The sequence below is a fragment of the Hordeum vulgare genome, chromosome 6H, assembly GCF_904849725.1.
Source record: "Hordeum vulgare subsp. vulgare chromosome 6H, MorexV3_pseudomolecules_assembly, whole genome shotgun sequence".
In the NCBI taxonomy this organism is placed as follows: Eukaryota; Viridiplantae; Streptophyta; class Magnoliopsida; order Poales; family Poaceae; genus Hordeum; species Hordeum vulgare.
In genome coordinates this window covers 295,910,986-295,935,111 of record NC_058523.1, presented here as the reverse complement: position 1 = coordinate 295,935,111, position 24,126 = coordinate 295,910,986, and positions in this window count along the sequence as shown.

Here is a 24,126-nt window from a genome sequence, read left to right as displayed (position 1 = left end):
CCTTCATCACAAACTCATCAGCCTTATCAAGTACCACTTCATAGTTGGACCGTTGAATGCTTGAGCTTCCCTTGTACAACACCATAATGTGCTCCCAACAGTCCTTAGCCAGAGTGAAGGGGCGCAAGTGAGGAAGATCCTCAGGAGGTACTATGGACTGTAGAATAAACAATGTGGAGTGATTATATTGATTGTCCGCTTCTTCTCTTGGCGTGAGGTTGCTTGGGTCATGGGGATAGTAGCCTTGCTCGATGATTCTCCATAGATTTGTTGAGATGTGATTCAAATGGGACTTAATAGAAAATACCCAGTTAGCAAAATCACCCGTTACAAGCTTAGGAGGAGGACCAACAGGGTTAAGACGTGGTGTGGGAACAGGTCCTCCATAGACCATGGGAGGTGGAACTGAGGCATAAGTTCCAGTCCCATCATTTTCGAGAGGAGGAGAAGGTTGCATACCTTTAGCCGTTTCCTTAGAGGAATTGGCCTCTGAATCTATGTTGGCGGGTTTAACCACCAACCCGGTTTGGGTGAACCTTTAATTGCCTCAATTAACTCTTTAAGCATGGTCTTGACTTCGTTCGTCAAGGACGTCTTGAGGGCGGCCATAGCCGTATTCAAGTCGTCCCTTGTGACCAAAGTCAAGGCCATAACCTCGGGTTGCCCACGGGGAACTCCCTCATCATCTTCCGTACTCTTCGGGTGGTTAAACCCTTAATAAAGAGACGTGGCTCTGATACCAATTGAAAGGATCGATATGATTGACTAGAGGGGGGGGGGTGAATAGGCAACGACCACTTTTTAATTTATCTAAGTAAGTTAGGGTTAGCAACGTAAAGGTTCTTTAAAATGACAACAAGGGGGTGAACCTATATGATGCTACCAACTAATAAGTACTAAGGCAAGAAGAGATAGTCAACAACAAAAGCATACACAATGTAAAGGTTAGAGATAACCGCAAGTGGAACCAATGAAGATGAGGATGTGTTACCGAAGTTCCTTCCCTTTGACAGAAACTACGTTTCCGATGGAGCGGTGTGGAGGCACAATACTCCCCAATAAGCCACTAGGGCCACCGTATTCTCCTCACGCCCTCACACAATGCCAGGTACCGTGATTCCACTATAGGTGCCCTTGACGGCGGCGACCGAACCTTTACAAACAAGGTTGGGGCAAACTCCACACAAAGCTTGGAGGCTCCCAACAAGACCACGGAGCTTCACCATAATGGAATGTGGCTCCGAGGTGACCTCAATCGTCTAGGGTGCTAAAACACCCAAGAGTAACAAGATCCGCAAGGGATTAGTGGGGGGAATCAATTTTCTCTTGGTGGAAGTGTAGATCTAGGCCTTCTCAACCAATTCCTAGGAAATCAACAAGTTTGATTGGCTAGGGAGAGAGATCGGGCACTTTTGAGCTTAGGGAGAAACAATGGAGCTTGGGAGGGTCAAAGGTAGGGTTCTTGAGCAAGAAGAACCCTTTATATAATGGGGGAAAAATCCAACCGTTTTCCCACTCACAGCCCGAGCTCAGCGGTACTACCGCTGGCTGCAGGGGTACTACCGCTAGCACTCCTGCGGTACTACCGCTGGCTGCAGCGGTACTACCGCTGAGCCCATGGTAGTGCAGAGGCACTACCGGGCCAACCACCGCCAAGAAAGTCTTCGCAAAAAGTCTGACAAAGTACAGCCGCAAGGAAGGCGGTACTAAGTTCCTGGGGCGGTACTACCACTACCAGGGGCGGTACTACCGCCATCTCTAGCGGTACCACCGCTAGGCCCCGCGGTACAACCGCTAGGAGACCTTTTTGCAAGAAGAGATAAACCAGAGACGGGAACAGCTCCAAAGTTGCACGGAAAGGAGATGGAGATAAAGTGTGTGCGTGCAAAATTGATTCCACCCAAGCCTTTCCACTATGGATCCCCTCTTAATAGTACGGCGTACCTACGACTCACAAACAAAGAGAATCCTAGAAGACACCGTGCTTCTGTTCCATGGAGGGTGCCGAATCGTCTTGTGCCGTTGATACATATTATCTGAAAGCTTAATGCACACGATTAGTCCTTTAAGGTACTGTCATCAATCACCAAAATTATTAGGCACAAATATGCCCTAACATAAGTGCATTAGCTTCAATGCAAAAATTCTCATATGGTGCTCGCACGATGATGAAGAAACTGAATTAATCACTTATGCACGTCAGGTCTCTAGATGAACTTGATCATCTGAAGAATTTGCTGGAGACATGAGGAAATGCTTGAAAGGACACAAGCTAATCATGATAAAATGATTATCAGTTCACATGTCCTCATATTATCTTAACTCTACTCTATGTGTTGAAATTAAAGTCTCATTAATTTGATGTCGTATTCTTCACTCTGAAGCATATGAGAAGGTAAGCAGTACTAATTCATCTGTAGGATGACAACCCCAAAACCACTGAGTGGGTTCTTGATAGTGTATGTAGAAATCACATGACTAGTGACAAGAGTCTATTGATGAACATTCCATTAACTCCATCACCACTGAAGCATATAACCTACGCAGACAAAGGAAAGAGCAAGGTATTGGGTCTTGGTAAGGTGGCTATATCCAAGGACCAGCACATGGACGAATTCATGCTTGTTGAATCCCTTGGATTTAACCTCATGGCTATCTCAATGCTTTTTAATCTTGACATTATTGTCATCTTTGGAAAATATCATTGCATAGTCATAATGGAATGTGACAAATCCAAAGTCTTCGAAGGCTTTAGGAGATGAGACTTGTACATTGTTTATTTCTCTACAGATCCATATTCGGCCATGTGTCTACTTGCAAAAGCCTTAGAGGGATGGCTATGGCATCGACGACTTGGTCATGCAGGCGTGAGGAAACTACACACTCTTGCAAAGAAGAAGCATACCATAAGCATCGACGGTGTCAAATCCATCAAGGATCATCTGTGCGGGGCTTGTGTGTCTTGGAAGATGACAAGATCCAAGCATCCCTCGAACACTATCATGACCACCACTCGTCACTTTGAATTGCTTCACATGGACCTCCTTGGACCTACTCATTATGGTACTCTAACCAATGCAGCATCTCTATATGGCTTTGTCATTGTTGATGATTATTAATGTCACACTCGGGTGCATATTATCTATTACAAAATTGAAGTGCATGCAATCTTCAAATGATTTTCCTCAAGGGCCTCGACGAACTTCGGTGTCAAGATCAAGCACATCAGGAGTGACAATGGGACAAAGTTCAAGAACACTGCTCTTGATGACTATCTTGATGAGCTTGGTATTACTCGTGAGTTGTGTGCCCCTTACACTCGTCAACAGAATGGCCTCGGTGAGTGCAATAACACGACTCTTGTTGAGATGGCTCACACTATACTTATAGAATATCAGACTCGTCGTCCCTTCTGGCCTGAGGCAATCAACATTGCATGCCACGTCATCAACAAGGTCTATCTTCACAAATTCCTCAAGCAGACTTCATATGAACTCCTCACTGACAAGAAACCGAATGTAAGTTATTTCAAAGTCTTCGGTGCAAGATGTTGGATAAGAGATCCTCACCACAGTTTTAAATTTGCACCGAAGGAACTTGATTGTTTTATGCTTGGGTATGGAAAGGACTCGCATACCTATAGAGTCTTCAACAAATATCACAACAAAGTTGTTGAAACTATACATGTGCGGTTTGATGAAACTAACGGCTCACAAAGAGAGCACCTACCTCCCATCCTAGATGAAATGCCTCATGAGGAATCCATTAGGTTCAAGGCTACTAAAGATATAATCCCCACTAAAGAACTTCTGTCGGTTGAAGAAGTCATCCCAAACAACGAAGCAATTCACACTGGTGCACCTGAGGAAATCGCTCCTAATCAAATTCCTGAAGCCGAACAAAGTCTTCAACCTGTGCATCCAAGGGTTGCAAATGAAGTGCAAGTTGACAAAATCATCGATGATGACAATGCACTAGGTCCCCTGACTCGCTGAAAATCTTCACATTTAATTTACTTTTGTGGGCAATCTTCCTTTGTATCTATGACATAACCCTCAAAAGTTGATGAAGCATTCATGGAGCTTGAGTGGATTCAAGAAATGCAATAAGAACTTCATCAATTCAACCTTAACAATGTGTGGGAACTTGTAAAACATCTCGATCCTCGCAAGCACAATGTCATCGGAACCAAGCGGATCTACCAAAACAAGCAATATGAAGATGGTCATGTAGTGAGGGATAAGGCACGACTTGTAGCACAAGGCTACACACAGGTTGAAGGAATTGACTATGATCAAACTTTTGCACATGTTGCTAGACTTGAAGCTATTCGTATATTGCTTGATTATGCTAACCATCACAATATCACCTTATATCAAATGGATGTGAAAAGTGCATTCCTCAATGGTAAGCTTGAGGAAGAAGTATATGTTGCTCAGTCCTAGGTTTTGATGACCCAAAGCATCCTGACAAAGTCTTGAGACTCAACAAGGCTCTCTATGGCCTCAAGCAAGCCCCTCGGGCGTGGCATGACATGTTGAAGGAAATCCACATGAAAAAGGCTTCAAAGCCGGTTCACTTGACCAATTTTGTCAGGACCAGTTTCCAAATAAATAAACTTATTGGAAATCAGTAATGAATGTCACGAGTGTAGAAAATCATTCACACTCATAGACCAATCTTGATACAGAAAACATGTAGTACTCAATATTAAACCGGGTAGAGTGGATGTCGCTCTACTATTTATTATAACACACCCATACTTACATATGGGTGGATATATCGCAGTGGTCATGGGGTAACTCTACCACTCGCATAAAAGTTAGGCATGTCATATGAGAACGAAGTGACATGGCTTAAGTACTACTACATGCCAAGCGTCAGAGCGAGGCTTGACTATTTATTTGTGGTGGCGGAAGCGGTGAAATAATAAAATGGCACACTGATGTCTACTACACAACTTTATACTTGTAGACTTGTGTTGGACCTCCAAGCGCAGAGTTTTGAAGGACAGTAGCAACTTTACCTCAAGTGGATGACCTATGGTTTATCAATCCATGGGAGGTGTAGGATGAAGAAGGTCTCTCTCAAGCAACCCTCGAATCAAATACAAGAAATCTCTTGTGTCCTTAACACACCCAATACAATGGTAAATTGTATAGGTGCACTAGTTCGGCGAAGAGATGGTGGTACAAGTGCAATATGGATGGTAGATATAGGTTTTTGTAATCTGAAAATATATAAATAGGAAGGTAACAAGTGGTAAACAGTGAGCAAAACATTGTATTAATGCTTGGAAATAAGGCCTAGGGTACATACTTTCACTAGTGCAATCTCTCAACAATGCTAACATAGTTGGAATGCTCAACGCGCAACAAAGAATCACTCCAAAGTTCCTATCTAGTGGAGAACAATAAAATGATATTGGTGTAGGTAGTAGAACCACCTCAAAGTTATTCTTTTTGATCAATCTATTCAAGAGTTTGTACTAAGATAACATCAAGCTATCCTTTCCGTTCAATCTATTCAATAGTTCATACTAAAATAACATCAAGCTATCCTTTCCGTTCAATCTATCTAAGAGTTTATACTAGAATATCACCAATGATACATATCAATTGACCCTAATGTCACCTAGATAATACACTGTCACCTCAAGTATTCGTGGGTAACTTATGCAACATGCATCAAACAATTTCATAGCTATCATATTCAATCCAACACAAAGAACGTGCAAGGAGCACCCCATGATTTCTATCGGAGAACATGGTATGAAAACGTGCAATCAACCCCTATGCATAGATCCCCAAGGTCACCGGAACCTGCAAGTTGATGTCTCAACATATATAAAGTGAATCAGTAGAATACCCCAATGTCACCACGGGTATCCCAGGAAAGACTTACATCAAGTGCTGTGATACCAATATGCTCAATCCAACATGACAAGATCTTAAAGGAAAAGACTCAATTCATCACAAATAGATGGTAAGGGAAATACATCATATGATCCAACTATTTTAACAAAGCCCGTGTTCTTGGGATCGTGCCATGTCAAGAACACGAGAGAGAGAGAGAGAGATTGAACACATAGCTACTGGTATATATCGTCAGCCTCGAGGGTGAACTACTACCTCCTCGTTATGGCCTACCCCGGGATGAAGAAGATGGCCACCATCTATGGTTTTAACTCTCCGGCAGCGTACTGGAACCGCTCCAGATTGGGTTTTCGGTGATACAAAGCGTTGCGGCGGCGGAGCGGAAGATCTCTCTTTACTTCTGGGGTTTCTGGGATTTATATGATTTTTCAGCGTTGGAATCATGCACAATGTAGCCACGTGGGCCCCACAAGCCATCACGGCGCGACCAAGGCCCAGGCCGCGCCTGTTGACTTGTGCCTCCATGGCAGCCCTCCTCTGGTGGTTCTTCGCTCCAACATTGCTCATGTGTTCCAGAAAAAAATCATAAACAAGTTCTGGGCGATTCCGAGAACTTTCATTTTCTGCACAAAAACAACACCATGGTAATTCTACTGATAACAACGTCAATCCGGGTTAGTTCTAAATAAATCATATGAAGTGCATCAATACCCTATAAAGTTACTATAAACATAGGCAAATATGGCATGAATAATTAATAAATCATCGATGCGTTGGAGACGTATCACACACTCCAAGATCGCAAGACTAACTCGGACTCCTCTACGCATCGGACTCACTATCGTACTCTTCATCCATGAGGTCTCCTTCATCCATGTGTGGCCATATCAACAAGTCAGTGAGTACTTTGAAAGTACTCGCAAGACAGTTTGCACAAAAGATAAGATGAATGCAACAATTCTTATGCATGGTTAATTATCACAATTATCATGGTAGAAAAATTAATAGCAGTTAGGTTAGAGTAGATAAGTTGGTCGGTAGTCCTCCCGAAATATCCAAACAAAAATAAAAATGCACTAGCCGGGTGTCTAAAGCGATGCCTCGAAAGGTTAACAAGTAAAATAAATAATCACCATCGGGCGTCTAAGCGACACGACATACAACGCATAATAATAACAAGCCACACTGGGGCGTCTTAGCGACATCACGCAAAGGACATAAAAGTAAATGCTCTCCTCAGTCCGCCGTCTTAGCGACACCACAGAAACGGCATAAAAGTAAATGGTCGCCTCAGTCGGGTGTCTTAGCGCCACCATGAAAAGGGCATGAAAGTAAATGCTCGGCTTAGTCGGGCGTCTTAGCGACACCATAGAAAATGCATAAAAGTAAATGCTCGCCTCAGTCGGGCGTCTTAGAGACACCACAGAAAGGGCATATAAGTAAATGAATATACGGGTGGTACAACCAACCTTCGGGATATTTCAAACAACCTAGTTTCATCATGTTAGTTTTATCATCACAATGAGATGTCATCATTTTAGCATTTTCATCAACTCAGTATCTACAGATCGACACTTAGACCAACACTTGACCTGCCAACCAGTCGTCCTTGACCATGGACATGGCAACTTGAATAGTTTTGACTCTCCAGAAGGTGTACTTTTTAGCCATAGCCACGGGTTTCCATAGTCACTAAGACGAATCCCACGAATGGTATTTCAGAAGCAAACACACAGAACTAGCACACACGCATTTTTACCGAGCGAGGCCCGGTATCACCCCGGTCACTCTCTCAGGGGAAAAACTCTAAGACGGGAAGGCCAACATCCTTGAATAACATGGGATCACATTTCTACCATGCGCTACAAGGGAGTGCCCTCACTCTTGGTTACAGACCAGAAACAACCACGCCCCGTGACCGGATGACTGGCTTTATTCCAGGTCCATGGAGGCCTTCATCCCGACCCCTCTACGTGGTGTGTACCTAATAATAGGTTTATGACATACTACACTGTATTCCCTTCCGAAAAGACATGTGGTAGCGCAGAAAGTAAGCTGACGCACTCACAAGACTCGATCTATGCCGACACAAGAGTTATTCAACTTATCCTCACGGTGTCATGCCACTAGCGTGCTCAAGCCACAACCTATCACGTCCCACGTGACTAGGTTGTCCATGGCCTCTCATCATCACCTTGATGATCAATTTTGTTTAACAATAATTCATCTCGTAAGCAGGTGTTATTATGATGCAGTTCATCATATGCAAGTATTCTTATGCAACAAACACTAACAATACTAATAGCAAACAATCACATCAATTGTGTAAACAACGTGCCTGGTTCAACGAAGTCAGGATCGAGGACGGTGAAGTTGACGTATGTGCTTCCCTCATCGGTATCTATGTCACAACACGAAATACAATCGTAAATGCTAAAGGATCTCATACTGTCTCAAAGTATTTTTGAATAAATATGAAAATAAACTAGACACCAAGAGAAAGATTTTGCAAAAACAGTGAGTTGAAAAGCCCGTTTAGTTTAAAAGATATTAAGAAAATGAGCTTAGGGACTGATTTGTAATGAAAAAGAAATATCCTAGGGGGCTCACTGGAAAGAAGAAAAGCGTCCAGTTGAAACTTTGTGGGCGAGAGGGGAAGGTGTATTCTGTAAGAGTACGTTTTAAAAAAACGGTTCAAAAAGATGAGAATCGTGACAGTGGGCCTCCACTGTCACGTTTGAATCCACCTCGCTAGCGGCAGATGCTCGTGGTGCCGCTTGCAGCATCCTCCGATGAACCACAGGGGAAGGAGCATGCGGGTGCACTCACCCGGAGATTCCGCAGCTGATGGATGTGAAGGCACTCGTCGGCGGGCACCACGTCGACGGTAGCTTCCAACAACGGCGGGCGGCGTTTTGGGTGTAGAGGGATCTCGACAGAGAGGCCTGCACTCACCGAATTTGTTTTTGGGCTAGATGGGGTAGTGCTCGAGCAGCTTGCTGGCAAAATCTAGGCTGCGGGGATGCATCTACCTAGGCGAGTTTTGCCGATGCCTGAATCAAATCGGGGCGGTCGGAGGCGAGGAAGAAAGCTCTCCCGAGGTCCTCCGATGGTTTTGGCGAGGCTGTGGTGAGGTGTGGTGGCTACACAATGGCTTGGGGTGCCTTTTTATAGGCGGGTGAGAGGGGGGTACCGTGAGGGACCAACTGCGGTGACAAATACGGCGAGCGCGAGGAATTTGCAGGTGCTCATGGGGTCGGGTTAGCTGCTACGGTCTACGGCTAATCCATTTTTCTTAAACACGGCTATTACGGACAGTGGCAGGCTATCGACGGGGCGGCTCGTCACGGGCACGTCATCGGCAGAGGTTGTGCTCTTTGCTGTTTAGAGCACGACGATGGACAAACGCGGTTGCAGGGGTGGGGGACGGCCATGCGGAGCTCACATGGCGCTTGGGCGGTGCCAGGCGGGCGGATAAGTAGCTATGGCTGCTAGGGGCCAAGGCATCTGTCACTGGCGAGCTCATGCCAGTTGACCACCGACGTGCACAACCGGCCAAAGGACTGTGTGGCGCAGTGGATAGGCTCGGGGCACAGTGCGCAAGCCGCCAGGACTTGGCAATGGTGAGATTAACACTTCCCTTCTCCTACCTCGAGCAGTGCCCACCACCTTTTCGATGAAATGCATTTGGCATGAGAAAATGAGTTAGATGCTAGAAATTTATGGGGTGGCCTCTCATTGATTCCAGAGACTGCGTGCAAATTTTCAGAATTTTTGAAAAAGGTTAGGTTGGACTTTTTAGCAATAACATCAATTCTGGTTCAAACTTTGGTCAAACCAAAATGAAAATTTTAAACTTAAAACCAGAAAGTTTTTGTAGAAATGGGTTGAGGGTACCAAGGGCTACAATGGATAGGAAGCTTTGGTCCAGAAGCCAAAGGAATCTATAAGTTCCTTTGAAAAATTCTAGGGGTCAAATCTGATTACCCAAAATGGTTTTGGTTATTTAAAAATGGTAAAGGTAGTTGAGCTACCTCAAAACCTAGAGAAACTCTTTTTAATTGATGCCCTGATGTTAGAGAGGAGTCAAGGGCAAGAAATTAGTGAGAGAGGAAGAGAGAGCAGTTTTAGGGTAAAACTAAGTTAGCAAAATCTCTCACACAAACCATTAAATAATTTTCAAAAGAAAGGAGAGGGATTTTCACGTGGAAATCTTGGTCAAGAGGGAAAATAAAGTAAGTATGTTTTCAAAAACAGAATTGTTTGACACGAACAACTTAAAAGAACTTTTCTCAAGTAAGATTTCCAAGAAGATTCCAGAAGGTGTTTTTGTCAAACTTTTGGAAATTCACTTTAAAAGCAAATAAAATCAATAAATTCCAAATTAAAAAATTGAGGATGTTACAAACTCTTTTCACAAAATCCTATTATGATGAACTATTTGTGTGCCTAATATATGTAGGCGATATTATCTTTGGCTGTTGTGACAAATGCTAGAGTAGCTAATTTGCCTATTGATGAGTGGAGAATATCAAATGTCCATGATGGGGGAGTTGAAATTCTTCCTAGGTCTTCAAATTCGTCAACAACGCAATGGCATCTTCATCTCTCAAGATAAATACCTCAAGGATGTCCTCAAGAAATTTGGCATGCAAGACTACAAAGGCGTAAAAATTCCAATGCCTACCAATGACCACCTCTACACTGACGAAAATGGTAATGATTTCGATGAGAAGGTATATCACTCCAAGATTTGCTCTTTATTGTAACTATGTGCGTCTAGGCCAGATATTATGCTTACACTACAGGAATCGGGAATTCTGCCATCAGGACTCTACAGACGGCAAAGAGATAATTAAAAACGACAAATGTTTTACCGTCAGCCCATGACGACAAAAAATGTCGACGTCCATCGTGCCCGCAAAAAATGTCGCCGTCCACCATTGCTGGAGTTTCTTTGGGTATGCCAAAGATATCAAATACTCCCCCATCTCAGTCTCCCATATATCAAATACTCCCCCAATTTATTAGCAAGTGGAAATAATACAAGTGGTACTGCTAGTTAAAGTGATCGACCACGTAGTGGGTTGGCTTCGTTGTTCTCTTCCAAAATTACTCTTGTATATAGTTACAACTTTAAAAATGTTCTTGTGAGTTGACTTTATTTTTTTTCTTGCCTTTTAGATGTATCACTGCATTTTCACATAATAAATGATATTCAGTTTTGGTACTGTTATGTATCTTTGGCATGATCTGTTTCAGATAATAAGTGATGCAAGAGGAGAAAGTTGTAGTTCATGTGGGTTCTATGCCTTCTATGCTTAGTAGTAATATGTGTTGTAGTAGAGGCCGTAGAGATGTCTGTTTAATGTTTGCTAGTTATCCTAATTATGTACAGCTCGTGGTTCCAATTCAGAGCAATCTGTAGTGCTGCAAACTGAAATGCCACTGCTTTGTCTTATGGACACAAATCTGAAAGGAATATTAAGAGAGCATAGATTAATCATCCACCTTTGATGATTTCTACAGTATAAATGAGGCCTTGCTTGTTTGTAATTAGTTTTCTAAGTCGATTAGTAACCTATAACTATCTTGTGTGCATGCTTATATGATTTACGACATATTTCCTATACCAACAATATAAATGCGTGAGCATACTTTCTCTTGTCAAAGCAGACAGCAGTCCCTTGTAATGTACGCACTCTTCCTTCCTTTTTTTTGCTTTTGGAGTGCCATTTCCTTTTATCATGTGCTCACGCTACTTAGTATGCAGTCGATCTTCATGCTGAGAAGATAATACCGTGAGTAGATTGTTTACCCTTTTTTCATTTCTGCATATGGCCTAGTCTATTTCCCTCCTCTGCATATCCCTTGTTCTGAGGCAATGTTGTTTAGTGTTTAATACATATGATGATCAAGTAATATGATATTTGGAATGCATATTCTTAGGAATATGAGCCTATCCTCGAGGATGATGACGACTACGACGAAGAAGACGATGATGTGGATGAGGATGAAAAATGCTTGATTCATGGTACAAGTTGTTGTTGCTTTGCGGATTTTCCTCTTTATTGTACTATGGAAGTATGAATTTTATCCTATAATTTAATTATTATCTGAGAGATTGTAAGCTGCACATAGATGTTTAATCTTAAGAGAGATTCGGAGTATTTTTATCTGAGAAAGTCTATTTTGTTGCACTATATGGACACTATTTCTATCTCAGAAAGTATATTTTTTTCTGAAGATGTTGGATGATGGTTCTATGTTCAGTTTGTGGTTTCTCATGTATCAGTGATGTTGGTCGATTGGATCTTTAGTACTCATCAAAGTATTTTTGAAAATCAATTTAGACTAATTTGTCTAAATCTTTAGCCGCAAAAAATTATCTAAATCTTATATTTAGATCATGATGTGGCAGGACTTACAGGGTGATGCCGAATCTTATGTATTGTTGATGTTAGAGTAGATTCACAGAACATAGGATTACTATATTTTATAAGAAGAAGCTTATGCCAATAAACATCTGAGCTACCAGTAAAAACAACATATAATTAAAAAACAATTAAGGTTGCCATTCTGTGCATGAACTTAATAGCCCAATTCTAAAATATTTAGGGACAACTATTCATGTTTATCATATATGAGGAAAACAATGACATGATATTAACAAGTAGAGCATATTAACAATTCTGCTACGTCATTCTATGGGTTCAAATGGGTCAAATACATAGCTTCAAGTGGTCTCTAAATCATGAAGATCTCAAGTGGTCTCTACTTGTAAATGAGATATGGAGGCACTAACCATAGTAGATCTCAAAGATGAGGAGAACCATCAAGGTTATTGCCAATAAAGCGAGGAGCATGAGCATGTGAAGATCCAACATTATTTGATCCATTGGTCGTTGGATGCTGCATGAAGTATTACATGGTTAGAATGACACTAGGACTAAGAAATGCAATAATGATCCTTGCAAATATTTCAGTTAACTAACCGTAGGACGCGGAGTAAGTGCAGAAAAATCGAAAGCGGGCATACCATTCTAGGTACAATAAGCCTGCAAATTATGTTAAGAGTGATGAAGGTTAAGCACCGATAGTAAAATACTAGATGTGTTGTCTATTAAGGAATTGTGCTTGGCTATTAAGGAACTAACCGTAAACATCTGAAAGTTTTGAGTATTTTGTGCCCACATCGCTTGTTGCGTCCTCTAATCAGCCAGTCGCCTCTCCTCCGCTCTCTCCGCCGCCCTCTCCTCAGCCGTCAGTCGCGTCTCCTCTGCCCTCTCTGCCGCCCTCTCCGCAGCCGCCCGTCGCCTCTCCACTATCAACTTCTCCTCGAGTAGGCACTACCGAATATGGCATCATAATCGCATCTTCAAATCCAACATTACGTAAGAATTACAAAAAGCATATGTAGAAGGACTTGTATAGAATACCTCTATCTCAGCCCTTGTTGGAGTCGCGCGTTCACATACAAAAGATTTCAGGAGACCTAGCCGAGCCTTGTGCTGAGCTAGAGTGCGAGTGGAGGACCTAGGAAACATGTCTCCTGCAATAGCCTCCTTGCCATGTTTTTTCCCCTATCCAACGATCATAACCAACTCGTGGTCAAGGGGCTCCGATGCCAAATCATAGTCGGGCCCTCTCAACTTTGTTGCCACCTCTCTAACTTTGGTCAGCCGATTGTAGGCGGTCTGGCTGGTGTACACAGATGATGTGTCAGACGGATCGTAAGGTGTGGCTTTTCTAAACGATGCCTTATGGGACAAAGCATAACCAATGAAAAGGTTGGGCTCCAGAGCTTTGTGGTGAGCCACCTGCAACCAAACCAACATGATTAGGAATTCATCACAAGGATTAATGGCAACATGTATGACAAGAAAGAACTTATGTAGAACAGATCGATGGGAGGAAAGAAATACCCAATGTTTCGTGAATCCCTTAAGGCTCAAGTTTCCTTGATGGTGTGGTGGATCTTTCATTGCCTTTCGCCGATTTTTGTAAGCTATGTGTTTCAACGTATACTCTTTAGAACACTTGTAATCCACAATCCGCTCCCAGCACTCCCCCTTATCGACACACCATCTAGGAGTAACCTAATTGATCATTTGCATCTCATATACGTCAAAAAGAAATTGAGTGTCAACTAGTTGAGGAAATAAAACGGATGAACATGATTTATTTACCTGCATGTACTCCTCCTTCGTAAGAAATATTTTCGTAGCCAGTGTCTTAGTAGCCATCTTATAGCCCTTAGATGCCTTATAAGAACGAACGACAATAATGCACGCATCATAGAACATATTCCGCACAAGCTTCTTACAATGAATGTTGACGTTCACTTGTGCCTCCTCCAACTTTCCGTCCTCGCATCTATAGAAATACTTGAAATACACGTGAGATCAAACAAGATTAGGAATTAACTAGCTATATCCTATATAGAAAAGTGTGAATTAAACTTAATGATTACCCAAATTTCGGCAAAGACCCGCTCGGCTTTGTTGTGAACCTCAATGATGTTGAATGTACCAACATCCTCACAGGCTTTGTAGTGGTCCCAAGTTCGTGCTACCTCCGGAACATTGCCCTCCCCGGGAAAAGTAACCATGCCAAGGAAATGCTCCTTAAGGAGGATCCCAATGACGTTGTTCATGTGTCGGCACTTAACCGGCACCTCATCACCAGCTTCTGTCCAAGTGCTACATAATGAGAAGCCAAAGTTATGAGCAATTGTTGCATACAATGAAGGTAGAAAAATGGGAAGCCAAAGTTATTTACCTTACTCCATATGGAGTCATGCATGGCCTCTACTCGACAGGTTCCCCTTGTTTTGGGAGACTTGATGCACCACGCAGGAACACATACTGACCCTCGAGAACTGCAATTAAACCATCATACTCCTCCTCCTCGTCATCAGGCACGGGGGAGTGAGACATCGTCTCGTCCTCACGCACAGGGGAGTGAGACATTGTCACGACCTCACGCACGGGGGAGTGAGACACCGGCTCGTCCTCAGGCAAGGGGGAGTGAGACACCGACTCCTCCAACCTCACCTCGTTAGGCGGTGCTGCAGCAGGTGGTGGCGAGGAAGGCCGGACTGGATTTGTCTTACCCTTTCCTCCACGTCCACCTTTTACTCGACCTCTTCCTCGATGAGGCTGAGCATGGGAGGGTGCCTCAGGAGGATCGGCGAGAAAACTAGTGATCGGATTTCGCGCTATCTTGAGTGGGGCCTTCTCTACCGGAGCACTAGTAGTCCTTTTCCTATGCGGTCCCACCATGCTTCACTCACCTTCTACAAAAAATAGTAAAGCAATTAGTATGAATACAACAGTATAGTTCAAATAAATAAGCATAGGTTCAAAAAAATCTTCACAAATGAGAATTAAAAATTAAGGCGATTATAGCACAAATACAACTTTATAGTTCAAACAAATAAGCAAAAGTTCAAATCATTACAAATTCAACATTACAGCATGTTCGGGATCATGGTAAAGCAACTAGTATAAAATCAACATTACAACTAAGAATAGTCGGGATCATCTGGATCACAATCCGGCTCTTCTTCTTCCTCTTCCGCTTGCTCTTCATCATCAGTAGCACGCGTGTCGTCAAAGATGTCGTCAGAGTGTTGGCCATCATCATCACTATCATTGGCAATGCCTTGACGTAACCGCTCAAGCATGGATAGGTCCTCCATGTTTGCAACCTCTTCTTCTTCTTCCTCTTCTTCTTCTTCCTCTTCTTCCTCTTCTTCTTCTTATTCGTCGTCATCATCACTATCAATGTGTACTTCCATGGATGCATGGATGTTGCGACGGCCTCTAGGCCCATGTTCTTCTTGGAAGAATTCTCCATCATATGTGTCAGGGTTGATGTGAGGTTGATAATTCTCTTCACTGGGAGAACATTGTTTACCATGTGGCGGCACATCATACACGACATCCCAACCATTAAGATGCGCCTTCTTTTGACATGCGTACTTGAGATAGAAAACTTGTGTTGCTTGTTGAGCCACAATATAGACATCCTCGCATTCTAATTTGCTGTCTTGTCGAATTTCAACTAGCCCAATATCATCTCTCCGCCTAACCTTCTCCGGATCGAACAAATGGCATTTAAAGACAATGACTTTTGGAGGATTTTACCAAAGTAACGCAGTTCATATATTTCATCAAGTCTTCCATAATACTCAACTCCATTGCAAATAGCCGACACTCCTTTGTTTCTTGATTTTAGAACGGCCCGTCGTTCCTTGTTATCATGTGTGAGGAAGTGATATCCATTGATGTTGTATCTCTCGAACATACCGACCTTATATTCAAAGCCATTAGCAACTTGTTTCAACTCGTTGTCCAATATTGACGTGCCCTACAAATTTAAGCCGGAAGTATGGGTGTATTAGTCGCACGTAATACCAACTTAGGTTCTTCCAAAATAAGAAGTATGTATACCTTTCCTTTGAACCAAAAAATGAAACCGTAATTGCCGTCTCCATTGCTAGCAAGAAGCTCGTACTCTTGGAGTGAATCACATTCGACCCCTCCATTTGAGAATTGAGAAACGAAATCACCGAGCAACGAGAAATGAGCAGAGTTAGACACAAACATATGAGTAAATGTTAAATGATGTACCAATCACTTACTCAATGTATAGCCGCACTTCTTTTAAGTTGGTAAAGATATACAACGTAAGAAAGCTCCACTCTTTCAGATCCAGATTCTTTGAACCAGAAGCACCCACAGGTCCGAGTTGCCCTTTGAAGAGGCTGAGCGTGGATTCATGTTTGGGGTCTCCAATATTGTAACGAGACTTCGCATTATGCAAGCTTGGAATATTGGCCCCATAGCGTGATGTCGTGAAGTTTGTCACCTCCTCCGCCAAGAATGCCTCGGCTATGGATGCTTCAATTCTACATTTATTTCTACATTTAGCTCGAAGATTCTTTTGCATTCTCTCAAGTCCATAGCACCAACGGTTTTGCACAGGGCCACCCAATCTTGCCTCAGATGGGAGGTGTAAAATCATATGTTCCATCGGATTAAAGAAGCCTGGTGGAAATATATTCTATAGCTTGCAGAGCAACTTGGGTGCCCGTTTTCTCATGTCATCTATCACAGCAGGACATACTTCTTTAGCACAAAGAACACGGAAGAAATAGCTAAGCTCTGCCAATACTTCCCAATCATCCTCATGGATATAGCCTCGGATCATCACCGGCATTAACCGCTCAAGCCATATGTGCCAATCATGACTCTTCAACCCGTTGAGCTTCAATTTATCAAGATCCACTACCCTGATTAGATTCGTTGCATACCCATCAGGGAACAACAAAGTTTTGAACCACATGAGTATCTCCTTCTTTTGTTCCCTTGTAAGAACAAACCTAGCCCGTTGCATCGTCCATTTCTTCCGGTCCATGCGTTGCCGCAAGTTTTGTTCTGGTCTATCACATAGCTTCATCACATCTAGTCTAGCCTTAGTATTGTCTATCGTCTTCTCAGAAATGTTGAACAATGTGCTAAAAATGGCCTCGACAATATTCTTTTTAGTGTGCATTACATCAATGTTATGTGGAAGCTCGAGCTGATGGAAGTAGAGGAGATCCCAGAAGCATGGCCTATGAGTCCAGGCATGTTCTTCAATATATCCCAAGAAAAACCCTGGACGGATGGGATCAGGATCGAGAGAATATAGTTGATTACGAATCTGTTCACCCGTCATCTCAGGTGGTGCCGAGTGTTTGACAACTTCACCTTTCATGAAGTTCTTCTTGTCTTGTCTGAATGGATGGTCGGGCAACAAATGTTGGCTATGGAAATCAAAGCAAGAATACTTTCGACCATGTTGCAGCCAACGAAACTAAAGGTTTGCCTTGCATCTCGGGCATCAGAACCTCCCATGCACAAACCACCCCATGAAAAGTGAAAACGCCGGTAGGTCATGCATTGAGTACATGTACCAAACATGCATATTGAAGTTTTTCTTACTAGCAGCATCGTACGTCTGTATCCCATTCACCCAAGCTTCTTTCAACTCATCTATCAGTGGCTGGGGGTACACATTTATATTCTTCCCCGGATACTTGGGCCCTGGAATTATCAATGATAGGAATATGTGCTTGCATTGCATTAGGATTCCTAGGGGAGGTTGAGGGGAACAACAAACACAAGCCAACAACTATACGCCTTTGAGACAAAGCCAAACGGATTGAATCGAGTCCGATGGCGACTTGTGGATTCCTTGCCTCTTTTGCTTTCTTAGGATGTAATCGATCAAAATTCTTCCATGCTTGGGCACAAGACAGATGTATCAACATTGGTCTCCCATGATCATCCTTGTCGCGTCTTATCCCATATTTGTGCCATACCATCTTTAAGGCCGTATCTTCGTCCAAGAAAAGGCGTTGAAGTCTTGGCAGGATTGGAAGATACTGAAGAATATTTGCGGGGAATTAGGTATGGTTCTTCGTACCAACAGGGAAGACTCTCTCGGTATACCTAGAGGAGCCACACTTGACACAGTATTTGTCATCTGCATACTCTTTCGTAAATAAGACACATTCGTTTGGGCAAGCTTTTATCTGCTCATACGGCATCTTAAGCGCACGTAGGGTTTTCTTCACTTCGTACCAACTTTTAGGCAGTTTGTGCCCTTTAGGGAGAGAGCGGCCCCAAGAGGTCATCGTTGAATCAAAGTTATCTCTGCTCATGTTGAACTGGGTCTTCATAGACATTGCTTGTGTGATGGCATCCAACTAGCATTGATCTGTGAAGTCGTGAAGAGGTTGTTGTGACGAATTCAGCATTTCTAAGAACGCCCTCGCGGACTCCTCTGGTTCTTCCTCTGATCCCGCATCACGTGCATCGTTGAAGTCAGCTACCATGACATCGATCCCGGTACTGTCATCGTTGGTGTGCCGACGAACGACCTCCTCTCTACTACGTTTAGTCTCACCGTGAAAGGTCCACCGTTTATACCCACGCTTAAACCCATGCTTCTGCAGATGTAAAGACATCGTCTTCTTTGTGTGTTCTTTATAGTTTTTGCACTCCAAGCAGGGACACCAATTTTTTCTCTTGCCAGTAGCAAATGTTGCCTCCATGAATTTATTGGTCTTGTCCACCCACTCAGCGGTCATGCCACCGTGACTAGGGTGGCTAGTGTACATCCACTCACGATCATCCATACCGCTACTTGCACTAACAATACGGGTATTTTGTTCAGATTCATCAAGTTAGATATAATGTAATTAAATGTAAATACATATCTAATTACTTTTGTCATATTACTTACGCCATAGATTTATTTTTTATCATACAAAAGAGAAACCAGCATTCCTGGATTCAATCCTATCTCTAATAGGTAAAGATGGGTCCTAATCCCACCAGAGTACGTGTAGATTGGGTTCGTTCCCCGTGCTCTAATCCGGTCCGAGGCAAAATTTCAGCAGCACCTCACCGCTGTTCTCCTGGTACATGTCTCGACAACAAGCCGAGAGAATGTCTACACGGAGAACAACGGGGTGGTGCTGATTAAATTTGCCTCAAACAGAAGTAGAGAGCACGGGAAACGGCTCCCAATCTACACGTACTCGGGCTGTCCATGGATAGTGTGGACAATTTGAAAAGGATGACGGTTATAAATATGCAAAGACATGCATATTTATAGGTGCCGCCCTTTTGAACGGGAGATGCCTAGGTTACGAGACTTGACATGAAAGAAAAATCTAGATGCATCAGATGACAACGGAACAGAGCAAATAGGGAAGGGGAGGAGATGATAGTCGAGCTCACAACTAGACCATGGAGGCAGAAGTAGAACGACGAGGGCAACGGCAACGGGACCGACGGTGCTCCTCGAGACGAAGAGAAGATCCCTGCACATGAAAAGCACTGGCACAACCACCATCAACACTAACACAACAAACTAATTAACACCATCATCTCGCAGTTCAACATCTAACCTAAAGAAAATAAGCAAGAAAAAAGAACCCAAAAAATAATATGTCATGGATGCTATTCCTTGTATGTGGAGTTTGACATCCTCGTCATTTTACGGGTGTCTTGAACCTCTTGCATTTTGAACATGTTGAAACTTCCAATAGCAACCAACATACCAACACATTATTGTATTTGTAAAGAATGCATTTCCTCCATTCGAGTTTATTGTGTCTTCACTACTGGACATCGGTTTTTTGCCGTCTGCGAAATCTTTGTCGTCTGCTCGCTGATGGCAAAGAGTGTCTTTTCCGTCAGCTCCCACAAAGTGAACGACAAAGAACTAGCTTATGGAAAAGAAGGTCTTTGCAAACAGTCAATTCTTTGTCGTCAGCCGCAGTCGGCAACGATGAGAAAAGCAGACGGCAAAGCTTTGGGTTGGGCCCATCTGGCCGGGGAAAGCTTAGGTCAAACTACTCCCCTTCTTTGCCGTCTGCTGGCGGACGGCAAAGAGTCCAGAGGCAGACGACAAAGAGTATAGACCCTTTGTCGTCCGCCAGCAGATGGCAAAGTTCATGAATCTACTAACAGCCGTCCCACCCCCACCCCAGCCCTCTCTCTCTCTCTCAAACGACCACTCTCTCTCTCGTGCCCCAACTCACACCGCCACCACCACCATCGGCCGGCCACCCCCGGCGCCGCCCCGGTGCCCCACAGCCCCGACGCCGCTGCCCCACCGCCCCCGGTGCCCCACAACCCCACAACGCCGCCGCCCCACCGCCCCCGGTGCTGCCCCGCCGCCCCACAGGCGCCCCTGCTGGTGAGCCTCCACACCCCCCCTGCATTTATACGTTAGTATATTCACAGGCGGAGGATGATTTTTTTTAAGTTGTGGCAAATTGTCAACTAAACAAAATTGATGCCACCTAAAAAATTGATGCATGATGTATTTTTTCCATCTACACCCTCTGTTGGGGAGGTATTTTTGGGCCTCGAAGATGCAAAAGATATTTATTTTTGCATATACATCTTCTATTGAAGATGTTGTTAAACCTAACATTGAGTTCCGTCGTGTCGATAGTCAACCATGTACTCTTATATATGACATGGGAGTTCCACCAGGAACGAGCTGTGAAAAAAATGTCGATCCGTTGTATGCTTTCGATCTTACTTATGTGCTTCCATCTATCTTTTCATGAATCAATCCATCTAATGTGGTTTAAAACTAACAAGCAGTATATATTTAGGTATTTCTGTGAAGAAAACGTATATGCTTACATATATATAGTTTGGTGACAAATCAAGGTGTGGCACCTATGTTTTTGTTTTAACTACAAATCTATTTGGCTATCAAACTACTTTTCCGCTATCCAATTTTGTTCATGCAAAAATTGCTTGTGTTATATGTAGGTGTATAGTTTTTATGTTAAATAGAAAGTACTAAAGTTATCTATCCTACCTCCACCAGACTAGAAATTGTTTTTTGTATTAATATGAGAAATATAAGATGTAGTCATTCTTTAGGTTATTTTGATTAGGCTCTTGGACTGCATCATTTACCTACAATTTACCCGTAGCAACGCACGGGCATTCTACTAGTAGGGGTAATTTCAATACTAGGCCATATCTCGGTAATGTTCCTAATGGTTATGGCAATTCTTATAGTAATTCTTGTGGAAATCCTTCTACAAATTCTAATAGGATACTCTCTAATCTTGAGAACACAATTCAGGAATTCATTAATTATCAAAAAAAATTAAATACTATCTATTTTTTTATGTTTTACTAATTTCTCTTAATCTTTATCATGGCAGGTGAGCAGGTGTTGAAAGATGGTGGGCGCGGGTCAAGATCGCTCGATGGGTTCTTCTTCGGCGGCCCGCACGAGGGTTGGTACTCCCATTCCAACCTATCTCTCCGTAGAGCCTTGGAAGACAGTTTGACGACACCACCCGCGGGTGCTTCTTCGTCGGCGGCATTGCCCACTGGGAGAGGTGCTGGTCGGGGAGAGAAGAAGGGGAAGGTTACAGGGAGAGGTGGTGGCTGCGGAAGAAGTAGGCGGACTGTTGCGCCGTCCTCGCCACGATGGTAAGTTTTCTCTAGTTCATTTTTGACATAATTAGATAATTTAGCTCCTCCTCTTCTAAAATGACATATTTAACCCAAGTTAGCTCCAAAACGACATATAGTTAGCTTGGCTTCCACCTAAATGAGGAGGATAAAGAAAAATAGAAATAGAAATAAGAGGAATAAGAAGAAGAAGAAGAGGAGGAAGAATAGGAGAAGAGGAGGAGGAGGAGGACGAGAAGAATAAGAAGAGGAGAAGAGGAGAAGAAAGAGGAAAAATGAAAAAAGGAAGAATAAGAAGAAGAAGAGAAGAAGAGAAGAAGAAGAGAAGAAGGAGGAGGAGGACGAGGAGAAGGAGCCCTCCTTCTTCTCCTTATTCTCTCCTTCTTCTTATCCCTCCCTCTTCTCCTTCTTCTCCTTCTTCTCTCCTGCTCGTTCTTCTCCCTCCTTCTTCTCCTTCTCAGTCTCCTTCTTCTTCTCCTCCTCCTGCTCCTTCTTCTTTTTCTTCTCCTTCTTGTCTTCTTGCTTCTTCTCTTTCTTCTTAAATTTAGCTTAGTTTCTCCAACAAAGACATACTTAGCTAATTATCTTCCAAAATGACATAATTAGATTAGTTAGGGTAAAAACATCATAAGAACCTTGGTTAGCTCACAACTTAGCTAATTATCCTCCAAAATTACATAATTAGCTTAGTTAGGTCCAAAATGGCCTATTTAATAAAAAATGACCTATACTTAGCTAAGTTCTCTCCTAAATGACATAATAAGGCCTAAGAGAAGAAGAGAAGAAGAAAAAACAAGGAGAAGAAGAGAAAAAAGGAGAAAAGAAGAATAAGTAGAAGAAGAGGATAAAAAATAGAAATAGAAATAAGAGGAAAAACAAGAATAAGAAGAGGATGAGGAAGAGGAGAAGAGGAGGAGGATGAGGAGGAGGAGGAGAAGAAGAAGAAGAAGAGGAGAAGAAGGAGAAGAAAGAGAACAAATGAAAAGAAGGAGGAAGAAGAAGATGAGAATAAGAAGAGAAGAAGAAGAGCTGAAGAAGTGAAGAAGAATAGAAGAAGGAGGAGAAGGAGGAGGAGGATAATTGAAGGAGCCCTCCTTCTTCTTCTCCCTCCTTCTTCTCCTTCTCCTTCTTCTCTCCTCCTCTTTCTCCTTCTTCATCTCCTCCTCCTTCGCCTTCTTCTTTTTCTTCTCCTTCTTCTCTTCTTGCTTCTTCTCTTTCTTCTTCAATTTAGCTTATTTTCCCCCAACAAAGACATACTTAGCTAATTATCCTCCAAAATGACATAATTACCTTAGTTAGGGTAAAATCATCATAAGAACCTTGGTAAGCTCACAACTTAGCTAATTATCCTCCAAAATGACATAATTAGCTTAGTTAGCTCCAAAATGGCCTATTTAATAAAAAAATGACCTATACTTAGCTAAGCCCTCTCCTAAATGACATAATAAGGCCTAAGAGAAGAAGAAAAAAATAAGGAGAATAAGAGAAAAAAGAAGAAAAGAAGAATAAGTAGAAGAAGAGGACAAAGAAAAATAGAAATAGAAATAAGAGGAAGAAGAAGAAGAAGAAGAGTAGGAGGAAGAGGATAAGAGGAGGAGGAGGAGGAGGAGGAGAAGAAGAAGGAGAGGATAAGAATGAGAAGAAAGAGAAAAAATGAAATGAATGAAGAATAAGAAGAAGAGAAGAAGAAGAGAAGAATAAGAGAAGAATAAGAGAAGAAGGAGGAGAAGGAGGAGGAGGAGAATTCAAGGAGCCCTCCTTCTTCTCCTTATCTCCTCCTTCTTCTTCTCCCTCCTTCTCCTTCTCCTTCTTCTCTCCTCCTCCTTCTCCTTCTTCTTCTCCTCCTCCTTCTCCTTCTTCTTTTTCTTCTCCTTCTCTTCTTGCTTCTTCTCTTTCTTCTTCAATTTAGCTTATATTCCCCAACAAAGACATACTTAGCTAATTATCCTCCAAAATGACATAATTAGCTTAGTTAGGGTAAAAACATCATAAGAACCTTGGTTATCTCACAATTTAGCTAATTATCTTCCAAAATGACATAATTAGCTTAGTTAGCTCCAAAATTGCCATTTTAATAAACAATGACCTATACTTAGCTAAGTTCTCTCCTAAATGACATAATAAGGCATAAGAGAAGAAGAGAAGAATAAAAAAATAAGGAGAAGAAGAGAAAAAAGAAGAAAAGAAGAATAAGTAGAAGAAGAGGATAATGAAAAATAGAAATAGAAATAAGAGGA